The sequence below is a fragment of the Moschus berezovskii genome, chromosome 21 (assembly GCF_049115385.1).
Source record: "Moschus berezovskii isolate FMDL1 chromosome 21, NW_MosBer_1.0, whole genome shotgun sequence".
Classification (NCBI taxonomy): domain Eukaryota; kingdom Metazoa; phylum Chordata; class Mammalia; order Artiodactyla; family Moschidae; genus Moschus; species Moschus berezovskii.
This window is the reverse complement of record NC_142480.1, coordinates 56,838,160-56,861,059: the sequence shown is the minus strand read 5'-3', so window position 1 is coordinate 56,861,059 and position 22,900 is coordinate 56,838,160.

Here is a 22,900-nt window from a genome sequence, read left to right as displayed (position 1 = left end):
TTTTGGACAGATAATGACTGTAGCCATGAAATTAAAAGACACTTGCTCATTGGAAGAAAACTTATGACCAACATCAGTTCAGTTCAGTTCAATCGCTCAGTCGTGTCCAACTCTTTGCAACCCCATGAATCACAGCACGCCAGGCCTCCCTGTCCATAACCAACTCCCAGAGTTTACTCAAACTCATGTCCATCGAGTCAGTGATGCCATCCAGCCATCTTATTCTCTGTCGTCCCCTTCTCCTCCTGCCCCCAATCCATCCCAGCATCAGAGTCTTTTCCAGTGAGTCAACTAGTCGCATGAGGTGGCCAATGTATTGGAGTTTCAGCTTTAGCATCAGTCCTTCCAATGAACACCCAGGACTGATCTCCTTTGGATGGACTGGTTGGATCTCCTTGCTGTCCAAGAGACTCTCAAGAGTCTTCTCCAGCACCACAGTTCAAAAGCATCAATTCTTCGACAATCCGCTTTTTTCACAGTCCAACTCTCACATCCATACATGACCACGGGAAAAACCATAGCCTTGACTAGATGGACCTTTGTTGGCAAAGTAATGTCTCTGCTTTTTAATATGCTATCTAAGTTAGTCATAACTTTCCTTCCAAGGAGGAAGCATCTTTTAATTTCATGGCTCCAGTCACCATCTGCAGTGTTTTTTGAGTCCAAAAAGATAAAATCTGACACTGTTTCCACTGTTTCCCCATCTATTTCCCATGAAGGGATGGGACCAGATGCCATGATCTTCATTTTCTGAATGTTGAGCTTTAAGCCAACTTTTTCACTATTCTCTTTCACTTTCATCAAGAAGCTCTTTAGTTCTTCTTCACTTTCTGCCACAAGGGTGGTGTCATCTGCATATCTGAGGTTATTGATATTTCTCCTGGCAATCTTGATTCCAGATTGTGCTTCTTTCAGCCCAGTGTTACTCATGATGTACCCTGAATATAAGTTAAATAAGCAGGGTGACAATATACAGCCTTGACGTACTCCTTTTCCTGTTTGGAACCAGTCTCTTCTTCCATGTCCAGTTCTAACTGTTGCTTCCTGACCAGCATATAAGACAGCTTATTAAAAAGCAGAGACATTACTTTGCCAACAAAGGTCCATGACTAGAGTCCAGGCTATGGTTTTTCCAGTAGTCATGTATGGATGTGAGAGTTGGACTCTAAAGAAAGCTGAGAACCAAAGAATTGATGCTTTTGAACTGTGGTGTTGGAGAAGATTCTTGAGAGTCCTTTGGACTGCAAGGAGATCCAACTAGTCCATCCTAAAGGAAATCAGTCCAGAATATTCATTGGAAGGACTGATGTTGAAGCTGAAACTCCAAAACCTTGGCCACCTGATGTAAAGAGCTAACTCATTTGAAAAGACTCTGATGCTGGGAAAGATTGAGGACAGGAGGAGAAGGGGATGACAGAGGATGAGATGGTTGGATGCCATCACTGACTCAATGGACATGAGTTTGAGTAAGCTCCAGGAGTTGGTGATAGACAGGGAGGCCTGGCGAGCTGCAGTCCATGGGGTCGCAAAGAGTCCGACACCACTGAGCGACTGAATGGAACTGAACTTATGGTACTTCTGTGGTTCTGCTCACAACAGCCTATCCACAAGAAAGACATCATTTATTTCTCCTAGAATCTCAACCGTGATCAAGTTTCTGTCCTACAAGAGTGTCCTACTTCACGCACGCAATCCTGGGTCTCCACTCCACTTAGGTACCTATAACGCCATCCTGCTGGCCTCCCAGAGAGTTCCAGGCTCCTTGACCCTGGAGAAGGTGACTCACAGCTCTGTTTTTCATTAGCTGTAGAAACTTAGCCCCATTTCTCACTTGTCCAAACCTCAGTTTCCTCCTTTTCATAAAGAGACCACAACCTGTTGTGAAGATAGGGTTTTCTGTAAAGCATGCTTGCGTGCTAAGTCCCTTCAGTTGTGTCTGACTCTTTGTGACCCTAAGGACTGTAGCGCATCAGGCTCCTCTGTCCATGGGATTCTCCAGGCAAGAATACTGGAGTGGGTTGCCATGCCTTCCTCCAGGGGATCTCCCCAAACCAGGGATCAAACCCATATCTCTTAAGTCTCCTGCATTGGCAGGTGAGTTCTTTACTACTAGCACCACCTGGTACAAAGTACATACTGACTATATTGTCATTCTTGGCTTCAAAGTGAGAACAAGATAGCATTTAGCACAGCCACCCTGACCAATTGTTAGCTGAGCAAAGTGTCACCATGACACTGAAAGTGAAGACTACTGAGAAATGCCAAAGCTGGAGGACGGGTACTTTTTCTTATCACAATGGCAGAACTTCTTTCCTACTTTTGTGAACCAGTACTATATGGCACACCACCCAGTGTGAGTGAGTATACACATATGTATGTGTAAGCACACATTTTTGCCCAAGCATCACACTCTCATCTAAAGATACCACACAGCATGGCCAAAAAAAATTTTTTTAAAAAGCAGCACAAATTTATTACCTTACAGACGGAAAGTCAGAAATCTGACATGGCTTTCATTGGGCTAAAATCAAGGTGTCAGCAGAGCTGTGTTGCTTTCTGGAGATCTAGGGGAGAATCCCCTTTTTTGCTTTTTCCAGCTTCGAGAGTTGGACTGTGAAGAAAGCTGATCGCCGAAGAATTGATGCTTTTGAACTGTGGTGTTGGAGAAGACTCTTGAGAGTCCCTTGTACCGCAAGGAGATCCAACCAGTCCATTCTAGAGGAGATCAATCCTGGGTGTTCATTGGAAGGACTGATGCTAAAGCTGAAACTGCAATACTTTGGCCACCTCATGTGACGAGTTGACTCACTGGAAAAGACTCTGATGCTGGGAAAGGTGGGGGGCAGGAGGAGAAGGGGACGACGGAGAATGAGATGGCTGGATGGCATCACCGACTCTGTGGTCATGAGTTTGAGTGAACTCTGGGAGTTGGTGATGGACAGGGAGGCCTGGCGTGCTGTGATTCGTGGGGTCGCGGAGAGTCGGACACGATTGAGCGACTGAACTGAACTGACTGAGAGGCCCCCTGCATTCTTTGGTGTATGGTCCATTTCCATTTTCAGAGCTAGCAGTCACAATTCTGACTTTTTTTTTGCCCCAGTTTTCCTCATATAAGGACCTGTAAGAATGGGTTAGCATAAGAACGGCCATCTTAGAGGCCGGAAAAACCATTTTTACAGAGTACGTGACTTGAGGGAAGAAGAACTAGATAAAACCTGGGAGACAAGTTAATCTTAAGTACCAAGAGTGTGGGCGGCTGCGACACTGAAAATTAGGTAAACAGGTCTGATAAGTTTATCTCGTTAAGACACCAGGATAGAGATATGCACAGCTGTGTGTTTGTGTGTGTGGAACATTCCTATGAGTTCGGTAATTTAGAAATATCATGATTTGAAAATGCTATATAACCCCTTGGCTCTGAGTGCTCGGGGTCCTTGTTGAAACCCGCTGCGTCGGGCAGACACTTGGACCCCAGCTAGCTGGAAATAAACCTCGCTGTGTGTCTTGCATTATCGTGAGTGTCCTCTGTTCCTTTGAGGTAAGGGCGACTCCGGACTCTAACAGACCCTTCTGGATACAGTGGGTCCACCCTGGTAATCCAGGACAGGCTCCTCATTTGAGGTCATCTGGTTAGCAACTTTAATCCAGTCACAGCCTTAATTTTGCATGGTCCTGTGACAGAACGCATTCGCAGTTTTCAGGATTTAGAACTTGGGCATTTTGTGGGAGTTGTCAGTAAACCTCCTACACAGTTACTTCTCCACAACCATACAGTTACAGTTTAAACAGCGTCCTTTTCAGCACGTGACCACTGAGAGGTTTCATCAGTCTTTCCAGCAGAAGTTGTCTTTAAGCTCCCTTCTGCCTCCCTCCCCATGATATCGCATCGAGCACCACCCAGAATGAATGTGTGACCACGTGTATGTGTAAGGACACTTTCTTCTGCCCAAGCATCACAATCTCTTACCTAAAGATCCTGCATATCATGCAGCGAGACACACACACACACACACACACACACAAAGTAACAGAAATAAGAAAAATAAGTTAAAAAATAAAGCTACTGCCACACTTCCCTTCTGCTTTCACCCTATATCAGGTGAAAAGCTTGAGGCCAGTGATAAGAAAAATTTACCTACATTAGGAACATTTGACCCCATCACAACAGAAGCAAAAATAAAACAGGGCCAGCCTACTGCATGTCCTCTGCCCAGAAAGCCAGATGATCTGCTTGTGGTAACATAACCTGATAAAAAATTGACAGCACGTCACCTAGTTATGATTTCTCAGAGAAAACATTCCTTTCATAATAATCTTATTAGGACAAGAGAGTGGATATTTTTGTCTTTCCTTTGTAAGGAGCAATTTATTTTTATGGTAGGAAAAGGAGATAAATTTTTCGTGAAATGGTTCCTTGGAGGATCGGGATCCACGCAGCTCATTCTGCGTTTATAGATAAGGAAAAGGTCAACTGAATGTTACCTCTTTATGGCGAGGCAGTTAGAGGCTGCACCGCGTGGTGCAGGGAGGGAGCTAGTTGGCAAATTCAGTGGGTCTTCTACTTTCCTTGAGAGACTGGTTTGAGGGGTGATTCTGTGCCAGGGCTGTCAGGGGAAACACCTCTGCATCACCTGTCATGAGGCATTTGTTTTGGTGGTGGGATTTAATATTCTGTAGGAGATTAGGACTTATTGTTTCTGTCACTTGTGCAAAACATACAGATGATTTTTCAAGTACGCGTTTGACAGATTCCAAAGGAGCCACCTGTGTGTCTCTGATCAATGACTTCCTCCTGTGTTCCTGAGGCCAGGGCAACATTTCATTAAACTGTAAACGCAGGGACCTGTTTGGAGATAGTGGAGAGAATCTGCCTCCAGGGCCTCTACTGTGAGAGAATACGTTCAGACTCATGTAAAACGTTAGTCAGCTCTCACTTGAGAGTGCCCTTACTTTCCTAATGACATTTCTCATTTGCTTACCAAATATTTAATTAGTCAATACCATGCACAGGACCCTACATTACTAGACCCATGGAAGACCCTGCCCTTAAAAGGTTTAATTTCTAATAGAGACAGGAAGGAGGGTTAACTCAATACACATTGAGTGTCTTTCATATGCTAACTCATAACTACTGAAAAAAAAAAAAAGAAAATCTAATAGAGATGGCAGCAAGAGAGGACATTAATATTTCCTGAACACCTATAATGGTCCAAACAATATATTAAGCATCAAACAATATTTTTCTCAATTTTATCCTTGCTAAAATTTTATCTCCTTTTTTTGTGTGTCAGGTTAGAATACTGAGAATCAAAGAGATCTTGGCAATAAAAGGCTATTTCAAAATCCAAACCCAGATTATCTGGTCACTGCTGGAGAAGGAAGAAGGTGGGGTGGGAGAGGAAGGTAGGGATGGAAGAGGAAGGTAGGGATGGAATGCGAGGCAGGCATGCGCAGAAAGAGCTCGCGGAGGAAGTGGGGTTGAACTGTGTCAGCGAGGAACAGCAGAGAAAAGCAAGCCGTACGTACATAGGATCTGAGGACAAAAACAGGTGAAGCCGCTCTGGGCGGACGGCAGTGACTCTCTGTACTCAGCCCGTGTTCTTTTTATTTTATTATTATTTTTTAATTAATTTATTTTAATTGGAGGCTAATTACAATACTGTAGTGGTTTTGCCATATATTCACATGAATCAGCCGTGGGTGTACATGAGTTCCCCATCTGAACCCCCTCCCACCTCCCTCCCCATCCCATCCCTCAGGGTCAGCCCAGTACACCAGCCCTGAGCACCCTATCTCATGCGTTGAACCTGGACTGGCGATCTGTTTCACATATGATAATATACATGTTTCAGTGCTCTCCTCGGATCATTTCACCCTCGCCTTCATGTTCTTTTTAATGTGGAAAAGAAACTAGTGGAAGGGAGATCTTCCTTTCTCCGCCAGACCCCGCCCAGTCTCAGGAAGAATGCGAGAGATGGATCGACCCTGGACGGAGGACTCCTAGGCGTCAGTGGTCAGTGCCCACCACTCCCTTCTGAGCACTGTATTTGTGGTGGCATTTGTGACTGCCGCTTCCTTTTTTTTTTTTTTTAAATTGGAGGCAAATTACCTTACATTAATATATTGGTTGGTTTTGCCATACATTGACACGAATCTGCCCTGGGTGTACATGTGTTCCCCCTCTTGAACCCCCCTCCCACCTCCCTCTTCCCCATATCCTCCCTCCAGGTCATCCCCGTGCACCAGCCCCAAGCATCCTGTATCATGCGTTGAACCTGGACTGGTGATTCATTTCACATATGATAATATACATGCTACAATGCCATTCTCCCAAATCACCCCACCTTCACCCTCTCCCACAGAGTCCCAAAGATTGTTCTATACGCCTATGTCTCTTTTGCTGTCTCGTATACAGGGTTAAGGTTACCATCTTTCTAAATTCCATATATATGCGTTAGTATGCTGCATTGATGTTTTTCTTTCAGGCTGACTTCACTCTGTATAATAGGCGCCAATTTCATCCACCTCATTAGAACTGTGATCTTTTTTCCCGCTTCTGCTGCTCTTGCCTTTGGGGTCCCCAAGGCCGCACCAAGCAAGCAACAGCCTTCTGACACCGGGATGTTTGGCACCGCCTGCGTCCAGCTCTCCCCAACTGACTTCCAAACTTCTCTTTCGGCTTCACCTCCCTCTCTTGACTTCCGGAAATGTCCATTCTGACTTTGAGTAGCTCCTGTGGGCTCTTCCTTCTTACACGTTCCTGTTTCCCCAGTTCAAGTCCGAATTCCATCTCACCTGGACTACAGTGGTCTGTTTATAGCCCCTCTTTCTGATTCTTTCTTAAAGGGAGGTCAGGCTGTGTTCATATGCATCTCGTGCTATTCTGTGAGCTCTTATAGATCATCACTAGTGAACTGAAGTGTGCTTCCTCTTTGTGTTCCAAGCATCTGAGCTTACAGTGAACAGTGTCGGATTCTTGATCTCTGAAGATTTAGCTTTGGGACCAGGGACCAGGCTTGATCACTCAAGAGCTTTTGTGTAGCAGAGTTTTATTAAAGTATGAAAAGGAAGAAAGAAAACTTCTGACATAGACATAGGAAGGGGGACAGAGAGTGCCCCCTTGTTAGTCTTAGAAAAGGCAGTTATATACTTTTTCAGTTGCTTTATACAATAAATCAAAAAAATGTCTCAATGTTGTAAAGATCTTACTAGACTCACTACCACAATTTGCATTTTAAGATAAGGGGATTAGTCAGAAGGATTTCAAGCAGGAGAAACTGTCCTCAAGCAGGATACATTGTTATATAATCCTTAGTATAGAATTTAAACTGAGTTGTTTTTTGTGTAATCATCAGTTCCAGGCCTAAAGAATAAAACGTTTTATGTGACTAAGACTAAGGAATGTAGAAAAAGAAGTTTGTCCTTTCCTCCTCCAGACCCCTATCTCCTTCTTGAGAGTCCCAGACCCCTTTCTCCTCCTCAGCGACCCAGGACTTCTTATCAACCTGCCTAGGAATTGACTCTTTCACATCTGCTGCTGCTGCTGCTAAGTCACTTCAGTCGTGTCCGACTCTGTGTGACCCCATAGACGGAAGCCCACCAGGCTCATCTACCACTCTCTAAACTCTGTAGGGCTTGTGGGATGAACACCTCTTCCTATGACAACCAGTCTATTCAACATGCGTCTGTAAATTCACCAACCTTTATAGACAGAGTAAAGCTTAAATTTCAGAGCCTACCACTTGTGGCAATTCACTGACTGGCCCTAGTTAACCCTTCAGTCCTGTCTTACCACTCTCCAGAAGTAGCTCTTTCATAGGGCAAAATGTGTCCCTCCCCTTCTGCACATGACACCTGCCCTTTCTTCTTTGTCTCCACTATATCCCCTCCTCCTCTCTCCCTAATTAAATCACATTCAAAGCAAATTTACAATCGCATCTTATCCACCAGAATTTCAAGATTTCAGTTCAGTTCAGTTGCTCAGTCATGTCTGACTCTTTGCGACCCCATGGACTGCAGCATGCCAGGCTTCCCTGTCCATCACCAACATCCAGAGCTTGCTCAAACTCATATCCATTGAGTCGGTGAGGCCATCCAAACATCTCATCCTCTGTCTCCCCCTTCTCCTCCTGCCCTCAATCTTTCCCAGCATCAGGATCTTTTCTAATGAGTCAGTTATTCGCATCAGGTGGCCAAAGTCTTGGAGTTTCAGCTTCGGCATCAGTCCTTCCAGTGAGTATTCAGTACTGATTATTCTTAGGATGGACTGGTTGGATCTCCTTACAGTCCAAGGGACTCTCAAGAGTCTTCTCCAACACCACAGTTCAAAAGCATTGATTCTTCAGCACTCAGCTTTCTTTATAGTCGAACTCTCACATCCATACATGACTACTGGAAAAACCATAAGCTTTGACTAGATGGTCATTTGTCAGCAAAGTAATGTCTCTGCTTTTGAATGCGCCGTCTGTGTTGATCATAGCTTTTCTTCCAAGGAGCAAGGGTCTTTTAATTTCATGGCTGCAGTCACCATCTGCATTGATTTTGGAGCCCAAGAAAATAAAGTTTGTCATTGTTTCCATTGTTTCCCCATCTATTTGCCATGAAGTGATGGGACCAGATGCCATGATCTTAGTTTTTTGTTGAGTTTTAAGTGAACTTTTTCAGTCTTTTCTTTCACTTTCATCAAGAGGCTTTTTAGTTCCTCTTCGCTTTCTGCTGTAAGAGTGGTGTCATCTGCATATCTGAGGTTATTGATATTTCTCCCTGCAATCTTGATTCCAGCTTGTGCTTCATCCAGCCTGGCATTTTGCATGATGTACTCTGCATATAAGTTAAGTAATCAGGGTGACAATATACAGCCTTGACATACTCCTTTCCCAATTTGGAACCAGTCTTGTTGCATGTCCAGTTCTAACTGTTATTTCTTGACCTGCATACAGATTTCCCTGGAGGCAGGTAAAGTGGTCCGGTATTTCCATCTCTTGAAGAATTTTCCACAATTTGGTGTTATCCACACAGTCAAAGGCATTGGCATAATCTATAAAGCATAAGTAGACATTTTTCTCTTTCAGAATTGTATGCAGGTCAGGAAGCAACAGTCAGAACTGGACATGGAACAACAGACTGGTTCCAAATAGGAAAAGGAGTGCGTCAAGGCTGTATATTGTCACCTTGCTTATTTAACTTATATGCAGAGTACATCATAAGGAACGCTGGGCTGGAAGAATCACAAGCTGGAATCAAGATTGCTGGGAGAAATATCAATAATCTCAGATATGCTGATGACACTACCCTTATGGCAGAAAGTGAAGAGGAACTCAAAAGCCTCTTGATGAAAGTGAAAGAGGAGAGTGGAAAGGTTGGTTTGAAGCTCAACATTCAGAAAACGAAGATCATGGCATCTGGTCCCATCACTTCCTGGGAAATAGATGGAAAAATAGTGGAAACAGTGTCAGACTTTATTTTGGGGGGCTCCAAAATCACTGCAGATGCTGATTGCAGCCATGAAATTAAAAGACACTTACTCCTTGGAAGGAAAGTTATGACCAACCTTGATAATATATTGAAAAGCAGAGACATTACTTTTCCAACCAAGGTCTGTCTAGTCAAGGCTATGGTTTTTCCCATGGTCATGTATGGATGTGAGAGTTGGACTGTGAAGAAAGCTGATCACCGAAGAATTGATTCTTTTGAAATGTGGTGTTGGAGAAGACTCTTGAGAGTCCCTTGTACCGCAAGGAGATCCAACCAGTCCATTCTAAGGGAGATCAATCCTGGGTGTTCATTGGAAGGACTGATGCTAAAGCTGAAACTGCAATACTTTGGCCACCTCATGCGACAAGATGACTCACTGGAAAAGACTCTGATGCTGGGAAAGGTTGGGGGCAGGAGGAGAAGGGGACGACAGAGAATGAGATGGCTGGATGGCATCACCGACTCTGTGGACATGAGTTTGAGTGAACTCCAGGAGTTGGTGATGGACAGGGAGGCCTGGCGTGCTGTGATTCATGGGGTCACGGAGAGTCGGACACGACTGAGCGACTGAATTGAACTGAACTGAACTGAGACATTTTTCTGGAATTCTCTTGCTTTTTCTATGATTTACCCAAAAACTGCATTCCAGATTCTTTTGTTGCCTATGAGGGCTACTCCATTTCTTCTAAGGGATTCTTGCCCACAGTAGTAGATATAATGGTCATCTGAGTTAAATTTGCACATTCTGGTCCATTTTAGTTTGCTGATTCCTAGAATGTCTACGTTCACTCTTGCCATCTCCTATTTGACCACTTCCAATTTACCTTGATTCATGGACCTAACATTCAAGGTTTCTATGCAATATTGCTCTTCACAGCATTGGACTTTACTTTTATCACCAGTCATGTCCACAACTGGGGGTTGTTTTTGCTTTGGCTCAGCCTCTTCATTCTTTCTCGAGCTATATCTCCACTCTTCTCCAGTAGCATATTGGGCACCTACCAACCTGGGGAGTTCATCTTTCAGTGTCCTATCTTTTTGCTTTTCATGGGGTTCTTAAGGCAAGAATATGAGGTGGTTTGCCATTCCCTTCTCTAGGGGACCACGTTTTGTCAGAACTCTCCACCATGACCCGACCGTCTTGGGTGGCCCTACACGGCATGGCTGTTAGTTTCATTGAGTTAGACAAGGCTGTGGTCCATGAGATCAGTTTGGTTAGTTGCCTTAAGTCATCACATTCTTTTCTGAACTCTGTTTGCATTTGTCTAAAACACTCATACATCTTTCCCCAGGTGCCCTTTCCTGTGAAGCATCCTTTATGGGGCTCAGGCTTTTTTCTCTTTTTGACTGTACACATTGTGAGGCTAGATTCTTGCCCTCATGATATTTGCACCTCCACAGTGCTTTGCACATGCAGGATGCTGGAGAAAACTGCCCTTGTACTCACAATGACAGTTTTCCGGAATGCACCCTTCACTTCTTCCCTTCAATTCCAATCATTATTAAACACACATGCACAACTCACATCAACTCAGTTCCCTCAAGCCAAGCCCTTGAAAGATCTCTTTCAAAGTGACCGTGTCTGCAGGGCACATACCTGCCCCGACTGGTAAGTGGGCTGGGTGTGCAACATTTCAACAACAGGTTCAGTTAGGGACTGTGATTCAATTACAGCATTTGATTTCTGTAATGAGAGCCACTTGTTCTCTTTGAGTGACTTTTGGGGGGAAATAAAAAAGCTTTATTGTAATCAGAAGGTGCTGAGTCAGCACTTGGCTCACCCTCCATTGTATGTCATACCACTTCATACTAAAACTCATTTTATACTTTTGATACATTCTGGCCCAGGGAGTAAATGGTTTATATCAGAACATGCCACCTGATGGATGGTACACTGACTTTCTCAGCTTCATTAAATATCTGCCTGGAGGGATCACTGCCAAGCAGTGGCTGAAGCTTGAAATCTTACCCACCTGCTTCTGCATACTTCCTGAGCCTGAATGGCTGGGACAAAATGCCCCAAAGAAAGAAGGCTGTTGTTGTGAAAAGAGGTTGCATTACCTGCCCTTCCAGTGGAATGAGTTTTCATCATGCAGAGCATCTTAAGCTGAGCAAGACTCTCTCCCTGCAAGGGAGAAAGATGACTGGAAAATTCCACCGACTTTGCAAACTAATCCCTTCCCTAGACACTGATACAGGAGTAAACTGTCCCTTTCTTAACTGTCCAATAAAGAAATGCAGAAATTATGCGAGAGACTGGAATTTCAATCTTGCCACTTTGCTTTTAACTCTTCAGATATCTGCATAATTTCTCCCAGACAATGACCTTGTGTTTCAGAGACTGATGTTAGCATCAGTTGACTCTCAAAGATTTTCAGATGCAGGGACAGTTTGCCTGCTGAAGGACCACTCTCTAGTTTCCGCATATTCTCTCCCTTTGCTTTCCAAGAGGCCACCGACAGCATCCTGGCCAAGACAGGTTTCCCATGGTGACACACAAGGAAATTTCTACCTTGGGGTAATGAAGACAGTGCCAGTGAAATACTAAGGCCAATATGTATAACTCCAAGGAACTGTGTAATCATATGCTGGTCCTAAATGAAACATATTCATTCAAATTACAGATTGCCCCAAATCATACCAGATATTCAAGTCCATGGTAACCAAATCTGTATCCTTCATCCACTTTCACTGATGGTTCAGTTACAATTTTGGCAAAGGTCATGATGTTTGGGATCAAATGAATGAGTTCGAACCTTACGCATGAACCTTTGAAGAAGTCCCTTGTTGTCTTCATTTTCTCCTCTATAAAAATGGAAAATAATAGCTGATTCCCAGGATTATGGTGAATATTAAAGGAGACAGTGGCTTCACAGTGCTTTGTACCATGCCCAACACATAGGAGATTCAAATAACTGGTGCTTAATTTCTTCTTTCTTCCACAGCATTGAATTAGATGGTGTTCATACAAAGCTGGGTTCTGCTGGTGGCTCAGTGATAAAGAATCTGCCCGCCAATGCAGGAGACATGGGTTCAATCTGTGAGTCAGATCCCCTGGAGAAGGAAACTGCAACCTACTCCAGTATTCTTGCCTGGAGAATTCCATGGACAGAGGAGCCTGGTGGGCTACAGTCCATGGGGTAGCAAAGAGTTGAACACGACTTAGTGACTAGACAACAACAACAGCAAAAACATATAATGCCAAAGGGACCTGTTACTTCAGTTTGTAAACATTCCAATAACTTATTGCTAATAAGTAATAAAAGGAAAGATTATGGCTTACTGGTATCCAGCATATTCAGAACACAATCAATTGCTGAATTTTTGCATGTGAAAAGAGGTTGCCTCAATGCCTGCCCAGTGGAATGAATAAATTATGGCTATTGTATCAGGAAGCCGTAATTAGTGAAGAGGTAAGAGAGATCACTAAACAAAAAGTAAAAGCTTTGCATCCAGTCTCTTTCTTCATTGGAGAAACTGGCATTTGCTAAATCAGTGCGCATATGTGTTTATTCAACATCCTTGTTTAATTTCATCACATCTGTCTTTCTCAATTGCTCAGCTGCAAACTAGTCTCAAATATTTTATGATATTTAATTTCAGGAAAATCGTTTCACCGTGGTAGCAAAATAACAGCAAATGTAATGGAAAAAATATATATAATTCCTTACCGCACAGGACTTTGTCATCAATATTTATATAACCTGTAAGCGGAAAGTCAAGGATAACTGTGACTGAGGCAGGGGGCATATACATACAGGGTCCCTTCCTGAGAGTGAGGTTTTTTCTCAGATTAGAGGAAAATATTCTGGGTTGTTTCTTTAAAATGACATTTCTCCAACATATCTGAAAATTACTCTAATCCAAATGCATCCCATTTTCTCCATTAGATCAATTATTCTTACACATTTTTTTTTAAAGAAATCCACTTTTTAAAACATTTATTTTATTATTGTTATTGACCATACTGCATGGCATGCAGGAGCTTAGTTCTCTGACCAGAGATCCAACCCACATCCCCTGAAGTAGAAGCATGGATTCTTAACAACTGGAGCTCCAGGGAAGTCCCCCTTACATTTTAGAAACAAGGTTACCTGCTCAGTGGTAAAGAATCCACCTGCTAATGCAGGAGACACAGGAGATATGGGTTCAATCCCTGGGTCAGGAAGATCCCCTAGAGTAGGAAACGGAAACCCACTCCAGTGTTCTTGTGTAAAAAATCTTACGGATAGAGGAGTCTGGCAGGCTACAGTCCATGGTGTTGCAAAGAGTCAGACATGGCTGAGTGACTGAGCATGCACATATCTTGAGCTAAATTATCATGGTATAAAAAATATGACTATATCAAAGAAGAGTATGAAGGAAGAGTAGGTACCTTATACAGGTATTCACTTGTAATTCTAAAAGAGGAATCATTGAGTAAAAAATGGAATTAAACTTTTGTTGAACCAGAGTGAGTTGGTAGGGCCTTTTTCCATAACAGCTATTGAGACTCTGGGCTTCCCAGGTGATGCTAGTGGTAAAGAACTCACCTGCCAGTGCAGAAGACCTAAGAGACGTGGATTCAACCCCTGAGTTGGGAAGATCCCCTGGAGTAGGAAATGGCACTCCACTCCAGTACTCCTGCCTACAGAATCCCATAGACAGAGGAGCCTGGTGGGTTACAGTCCATAGGGTTGCAAAGAATCAGACACAACTGAAGTGACTTAGCATGCCTTGAAACTCCAGAATAGTTGTCATGAAGTAGTATCTTTGAAATCATCCATAATGGAGGAAAATCTGCTATTTTCATAGTGTTATGTTAAACCACCATTGACATCTTGGGCAGAGCCTCAAGTTCTGGCCTATTTAAGTCACCTGCTTTGGACCTGCCACTGTGACACTTGTTTGCTTTCAGTTAAGAAAGATAGGAAACACATGTTCATCTCAATTTCTAAATCACAGAGCATGCCCTGAAACAAGTTTCTTCTTTACTGATATAATTAATGTACTGTCTGGAATTAAGGTAAAGAATGAGATTGAGGTGGTCCTAGTGATAAAGAACCTGCCTGCCAATGCAGGAGACATAAGAGATGCGGGTTTGATCCCTGAGTCAGGAAGATTCCCTGGATCTACTCCAGTATTCTCGCCTGGAGAATTCCATGGACAGAGGAGCCTGGCAGGTTAGAGTCCATAGGGTCACAAAGAGCTGGACATGACTGAAGCAACTCAGCACCCATGCACACATGCATGGGTGGGTATGAATCAATCTCAGTGAATATGAATCAACCCCTCCACTTTCCAAAGCAGGAATGATGATCAGCATTTACTAAAGCAGCAACTATGCTTGGCATTTTTCATGTGTCACTCTGCTTCCCCCTTGCAACAGCTGTTTGAGATACATATTACTGTATCCTTTTACATCTTAAAAAGATGAAGTTTAGCAGTATCATGGAACTTGTTAAATGTCACACAAGAAGTAGCAGAATCCGGGTTCAAGCAGAAGCATATTCAACTACAGACCTCTCATCATTCCTCCTCCATCCTGCCGCCTCTCTCGGAATTATTACAGTGCGTTCCTGTGGACAAAAGACTCCCCTGACAGCTGTTGATGGTTTGTTTTCTCTGATGGCATTTCAGGGAATCTGCTCTAAAAATAGTCTTTAAAAGTAAGCACATATTTATAGCAAAGAGGTGTTATAGGAAGCATTTTCATTTGGAGAATGATGGCTACTTATGTTTATTTACTCTGCCATTCCAGTCTGCTCCTGCCTTGTCTTGTTTTCTCCACGTAGGAAAATCGGGACTAGGCTGTGAACTCTGTTTCCTGAAGCTGCAACTCCTCAGAGAAGACGAATCACATTGAACATGGCTGAATGACAGCTTTTTTCTCTCAGAACCAGTGCCTCAGTGTCAGCGGTTGCCAAGACAAGAAAGAAGAAACAAGAAGAGTTTGGGGGGAAAAGGTCATCCCCAGTGTCGCCAAGAGCTGAATTAGCAAGCAATGGCCATAAACAAGCTCAATTCTGTTTTGCCTCCTCTGCACAGCTGGGTCGTCCCACCCAGTGATGTTCCCATCACCAGATGTGTTAATTCCCCAATGCAGTGAGCACCTCACAGTTTATCTGACACACATGTATTTAGTTCTGAGGGTCACTACTCTCCCAGGTCAGCATTTTTCTCACTTCTCAAGTAAATCAGGCTTGACAAACCAGTGTGTCATCCTTGGTTTTCTCTCTCCCAAATACACTGTTCAGTCAATACCAGTTCCCAATGGATTACAACAAAAGGCAAATGATTTTGCTCCAGGCTGGTGTTCTCCCTGCCTGGAAGCTAATGATGGTTGAACAATGTGGAATGGACGTGTTAGAAGTAATACATCTCCCCAGTGGGATACACTGGGAAATGTTGATCTTCCTTGAAGAGATACGAGCACAAGAACAGGAGGATGGAGCCGACACTCTTGTGGGATATGTTCCCATCTAGCCTTTCATGCTGCTGCTGCTCAGTCACGTCAGTCGTGTCCAACTCTGTGCGACCCCATAGACGGCAACCCACCAGGCTTCCCCATTATTGGGATTCTCCAGGCAAGAACACTGGAGTGGGTTGCCATTTCCTTCTCCAGTGAATGAAAGTGAAACGTGAAAGTGAAGTCTCTCAGTCGTGTACGACTCTTCGCGACCCCATGGATTATAGCCCACCAGGCTCCTCTGTCCATGGGACTTCCCAGGCAAGGGTACTGGAGTGGGGTGCCACTGCCTTCTCCAAGCTTTTCATAGACCCCCTGAAATATTTCTCAACAATTAGGCTGTAAGATTATAGTTTTCAGAGTAGGTGGCACAATAGAATATTGAGTTGCATCAAAATAAGAATCCCTTAATAATTGAGATCTACTCATAATTAACCCCAGAGATGTCGACAGTATAAATGTCGATACCTCTTAGCAACTGGCTTATTAAATCACCAAAAATATCAGAGATTCCATACATCACACTTGAAACTAGTCCTAGCCTCCTAGAATTGTAAATTATCATGTGTTCTTTTTTGCAAAGTTTTTTTTTTTTATGATTATATGTAACTTTTTGAATCTTTGCTTCTTCTTGCAAATCCATATGTTGAAGGTCCAGCACCCAAGGTGATGGTATTTGGAGATGGGGCTCTTAAGAGGTGATGAAGTTAGGCTTTAATAGCATCATAACTGAAGCTCCAATACTTTGACCACCTGATGTGAACAGCCAACTCATTGGAAAAGACCCTGATGCTGGGAAAGATTGAAGGCAGAAGGAGAAGAGGGCAACAGAAGATGAGATGGTTGGATGGCATCACCCATTCAATGGACATGAACTTGGGCAAACTCTGGGAAATGGTGAGAGACATGGAAGCCTGGCATGCTGCAGTCCATGGGGTCGCAAAGAGTTGGACATGACTTGGTGACTGAACAATGACAGAGGCTAGACTAGGTCATGAGAGTGGGACCCTCTTGGTGGGGTCATTGTCCCTAAAAGGAGGAAGAGAGATCTTTCTCTCTCATATGCACCTGCTGAAAAGATGACAAGTGAGGAATTAGAGAGAAGTCAACCATGGGGTTGCAAAGAGTCGGACACAACTGAACCACTGAGCATGCGTGCCTGGGCGCACAGTCATCTGTAGGAAACAGGCTCTCGCCAGGAACCAAGCAGGTTAACACCTTGCTCTTAGACTTCCAGCCTCCAGAACTGTGAGGAATATATCTTTGTTTAAGCCATCTAGTATATGGCATTTTGTTGTGGCAGCCTGAGCCAAGACAGTTATAATATCCCTTCTAATCAAACTTGACTATTTCCCACAAATAAGTGAGAAATTCTGAAGTAATGGGGTGACGAGCTGTGAAGGTTATGGTCCAGGTGAGGTCAAATTTCGAATGCTCAGTTGTCTCTGGATCAAAGCAGAAGCCCTGAAAATAGTTCTCACCACGTTACATCCCAGTTCCAGAGAAAGAACAAATGTAGTAGGGTAGATTTGGAGTAGAAATCAGTGTCTGAGGAAATCAAACTGAGAAGACATGGCCAGACAGATGTACTTCTGGAAGCTGTAGAATAAAAAGATCAAATGCAGGACAAGGATGCACAGCCATTGCCATTTTCATGCATGGAAAGTGTTTTTTCTTCCCTTTCTTCCAAAACATATGTGTGAGCATGATGTACTTAGCACTCTAACCTGTGTGTGTGTGTGTGTGTGTGTGTGTGCTCAGTTGTGTCCAACTCTTTGTGACCCCAGGGACTGTAGCACACCAGGCTCCTCTGTCCATGGGATTCTCCAGGCAAGAATATTGGAGTGGGTTGCCGTTTCCTCCTCCAGGGGATCTGCCAGATGCAGGGACTGAACCCTCATCTCTTGCCTCTCCTGCACTGGCAGGCAGCTTCTTTACCACTAGCGCCACCTGGGAAGCCTGCAAGTGACTGAAACACTTGCAACAGGTTAACATCTCCCCAAAAGTGACGTGTCTGGTCTCAGGCCTGCCACTCCTGGATGCTCTCTCCAAGTCCTGGGAAACTACCCCATCAGCCTTCAATTCCATCTCCCCTATGTGTTTTACTATCAGGCTACCCCTCCTCCAGTGGGTAGAGAGAAGGGTACCAGAAGCCTTGGGTTTGCCATCCAGACATAAGGGACTGAGAGGTTATAGGTGGATGGTCATTGGCCAGGCTGGGTGACAGGCATCCCTGACCAAGACTGAGAAAACATGGACTTAATCTTGGACCTGTCCCTACCCACTGGGCTGGGGTTTGAGGACAGCCACCCCCAAATTTCAGCCTGAGAGTCTGGGAGAGGGGCAGTTCCCACGAAAAGTGGTGTTCTCCCTGTGTGGAAGGAAAGCTACTGTAATCACAGACCAGCAGATAGCATTCCCTTAACCTTTCTGTTTAAGGTGCTTTGTTTGATTGTAGTGCATGCATCCTATCCAAATTCTCTATAGTCTTCTAACATTGACTATCATGTAAAACTGTACAATGTGCTACAAACTCCATTCAAAATACATTAAGTGAGGTCATGACGAAAACTCCAGAAATAGAGATACTGGCATAGAGAACAAATACATGGATACCAAGGGGGAAGGGGAAGTAGGAGCAAATGGGAGATTGGGATTAACACATATACATTATTAATACTATGTATAAAATAGATAACTGACAAGAACTTCCTGTACAGCAAAGAAACTCTACTTAATACACTGTGGTGATCAAGTGGGGAGGAAATCCAAAAGAGAGGGGATATATATACATATATGGCTGATTTCACTTTGCTATACAATATAAACTAATACAATATTGTAAAGAAACTACACTCCAATAAAACTAGTTAAAAATAAGCAAAACAAAATGAGAATACCACAAAATTCTATAAAGCAATTTCCTTAATTAAAATATAAAGTGGTAACAAATAAAAAATCAAATTTAAAAATAAATAAATAAAATGAATCCATAATTCAAATTGTAAATACCCAGTAAGTATATGATCCAAAAGGAATTTTGAAATAAATGTTTGCTTTTTTTTTTGCATACATCTTTTTTACTGAGAAAAAATAGAAACTAAAATACTTCTTGAAAATTGCTCTGTTCTTTACTCATTAAGTTGTGTCCGGCTCTTTTGTGACTCCAAGGGCTGTAGCCCTCCATGCTCCTCTGTCCATGGGATTCTCCAGGCAAGAATAATGGAAAATTGCTCTATGAAATGTTTGAATTTACCATTTTCTCATCAAAATGTCCAGCTCCCTCTGTAAATATGTATATATTTGTGTACATATGTGTGTGTAACTGTGTCCACATAGACTATCATCACAGTATTTGCTGGAAAACAAGCTCCTTCTTTTTCCTCACGCCCACTCCTGCCGCAGGTCTGTCCCTCCTGACCGGCCTCTGTTCTGAGAGCTGGGAAGACAGCCTGGAACCAGAGACCAACATGTAATTTGCTTTATGGAGGTAGAAGTGAAGACAGTAAATAAACGGACTAGAATTTACGAGGAATGTCATCCGGTGTCTGTTCCCCATAAAGCTTCAATCCAAGGTTTTGAGGAAGTCTGGCCACCCTGGTGGTAGGGTGCCCTGCGCGTGCTGCGGGTGGAGCGGAGCCCAGGCGTTCTCCCTGGCTCCCTGGAGCCCCTCTCACAGGTGGCTGCTCTGGCCCCAGGGCACCACACATGATGCGACCTGGTGGTCTTATTCTTCCCTTGAAAAGAGCTGCTTATTTGTTAACAGGAGGCAGTAGTGATTTTCTTTCTTTTATCTATGTCTTATTTTTTTAATTTTAATTAGAGGATAATTACTTTATAATATTGTATTGCTTCTGCAATAATCAGCATGAATCAGCCATCAATCAGTTCAGTTCAGTTCAGTTCAGTCAGTCTTGTCTGACTCTTTGTGATTCCACGGACTGCAGCACACCAGGCCCCCTTGTCCATCACCAACTCTTGGAGCTTACTCAAACTCATGTCCATTGAGTCAGGGATGCCATCCAACCGTCTCATCCTCTGTTTTCCCCTTCTCCTCCTGCCCTCAGTCTTTCCCAGCATCAGGGTCTTTTCAAATGAGTCAGCTCTTCACATCAGGTGGCCAATGTATCGGAGTTTCAGCTTCAGCATCAGTCCTTCCAATGAATATTCATTTAGGATGAACTGGTTTGATCTCCTTGCAATCCAAGGGGCTCTCAAGAGTCTTCTCCAACACCACAGTTCCAAAGCATCAATTCTTTGGTGCTCAGCTTTCTTTATAGTCCAACTCTCACATCCATACATGACTACTGGAAAAACCATAGTCTTGACTAGACAGACCTTTGTTGGTAAAGTAATGTCTCTGCTTTTTAATATGCTAAGTTGGTCATAGCTTTTCTTCCAAGGAGCAAGTGTCTTTTAATTTCATTGCTGCAGTCACCATCTACAGTGATTTTGGAGCCCCCCAAAAAAAGTCTTCCACTGTCTCCCCATCTACTTGCCATGAAGTGATGGGACCGGAGGCCATGATCTTAGTTTTCTGAATGTTTAGCTTTAAGCCAACTTTTTCACTCTCCTCTTTCACTTTCATCAAGAAGCCTTTGAGTTCCTCTTCACTTTCTGCCATAAGGGTGGTGTCATCTGCATACATGAGGTTATTGATATTTCTCCCAGCAATCTTGATTCCAGCTTGTGCTTCATCCAGCTCAGGATTTCTCATGATGTACTCTGCATAGAAGTTAAATAAGTAGGGTGACAATATACAGCCTTGACGTACACCTTTTCCTATTTGGAACCAGTCTGTTGTTCCATGTCCAGTTCTAACTGCTGCTTCCTGACCTGCATACAGGTTTCTCAAGAGGCAGGTCAGATGGCCATAGGTATACGTATACATGTGTCCCCTCCCTCCCACCTCCTTCCCCATCCCACCCCTCTAGACTAGCACAGAGCACTGGTTTGAGTTCCCTGAGTCATGCGGCACATTCCCTTGGCCATCTATTTTACACATGGTAATGTGGGTTTTGATGCGACTCTTTCTATTTGTCCCTCTCTCTCTTCGCCCCCCTGTGTCCACACCTTTGTTCTCTGTCGGATCCCCATTGCTGCCCTGCAACTAGGGTTCATCAGTACCATCTTTCTAGATTCCACAGATATGCATTAATACATGATATTTGTTTTTCTCTTTCTGGCTTACTTCACTCTGCATAATAGGCTCTAGGTTCATCCACCTCATTAGAATTGATTCATTTTAAACCAACCCCAGGATGCAAGTTCTTTCTTCTTAGAGGAAAGACTGTCCTGGTTGGGTTACTGCCCTGTGTTCTTGTTAGATAGGATGTTTATTTCCTCCACTCCAGATAAATTCTCTAGATTGTTTTCTGTGTGTCTTTTCATCATTTTACACCTCCACATTTATCATTGTTATGGTGGTTTGGGACTGAATTAAAAAGCTAAGATTATGAGCATGACTAAATTACTAACTTCTGGCTCAAAGTCAGCGTGGAGTTAGTTGACAGGCGTTTTGGACGTTTTGTGAAAAAGTGTACCTAAGTGGTAAGAAATAGATGGGAAATAGATGGGAAAACAGTGGAAACAGTGTCAGACTTTATTTTTTGGGGCTCCAAATCACTGCGGATGCTAATTGCAGCCATGAAATTAAGACGCTTACTCCTTGGTAGGAAAGTTATGACCAACCTAGGTAGTATATTAAAAAGCAGAGACATTACTTTGCCAACCAAGGTCCGTCTAGTCAAGGCTATGGTTTTTCCCGTGGTCATGTATGGATGTGAGAGTTGGACTGTGAAGAAAGCTGATCGCCGAAGAATTGATGCTTTTGAACTGTGGTGTTGGAGAAGACTCTTGAGAGTCCCTTGGACTGCAAGGAGATCCAACCAGTCCATTCTGAAGGAGATCAATCCTGGGTGTTCATAGGAAGGACTGATGCTAAAGCTGAAACTCCAATACTTTGGCCACCTCATGCGACGAGTTGACTCACTGGAAAAGAGTCTAATGCTGGGAAGGATTGGGGGCCGGAGAAGAAGGTGACAGCAGAGAATGAGATAGCTGGATGGAATCACCGACTCAATGGACATGAGTTTGAGTGAACTCCGGGAGTTGGTGATGGACAGGGAGGCCTGGCGTGCTGTGATTCATGGGGTCGCAAAGAGTCGGACACGACTGAGCAACTGAACTGAACTGAACTGAACTGAAGTGGTAAGAATGATCCTCAATATTTGTAGAATGAACGAACTACTGAAAGTCCCTAGTGATGAAAATGTGTCTTTCAGCAGCAACTTTAACAGTTTATGATCCTTCTGCACTCTCCAAAGTTGACACTCACCTCCTTCTTATCCATCCACCTCTCCATCATAGTCACGACCTTAAGGCCAGCCCATGCCCCCTCCCAGGGGTTGTTCCCCCCACTCCCTCTGGCTAGGGTTTTGCAAAGCTGAACGCCCCAATCCTATTATTTTAAAATGTATACAAACGTAAATATATGTGTGCAACAGAGTTGTTTGCTGTATTCAAATCCCCTTCCATGCTTGCACATAATGTCGCATATATCCTATAATGCTTTGAAGCATGCTTTTTAATGCTTTTCTGTTTCAATTCATTGTATCATTACATTTTAATCTCCAAGAAGGATTCAGAGTCTCAGGGGGAAAGGAGGACATAGAAGACAGTACAAACCTCAGAACTTGGTGAGGTTTGCTGTATATGATTATCCCACAACAACAGTCTTCAGAATAATACAGCTAAGCCTTTATCAACGCTTTTTTAGGTTTTTGCAGTTTGAGGATAATCTCCCTGGAATGTGCTAAATCTTGTCCTCCACGTGACCTTATAAGAAACCAGAGTATGCACAGATTCAACGTGGGAAGGGCTCAAAACTTTGTTTCAATAGCTCTGGGTGGAAATTTACAGGAATTAAAGGGAGTAGGTGAGTTCAATTAAATGGTCCTCAGAACCTGGTGTTACCCA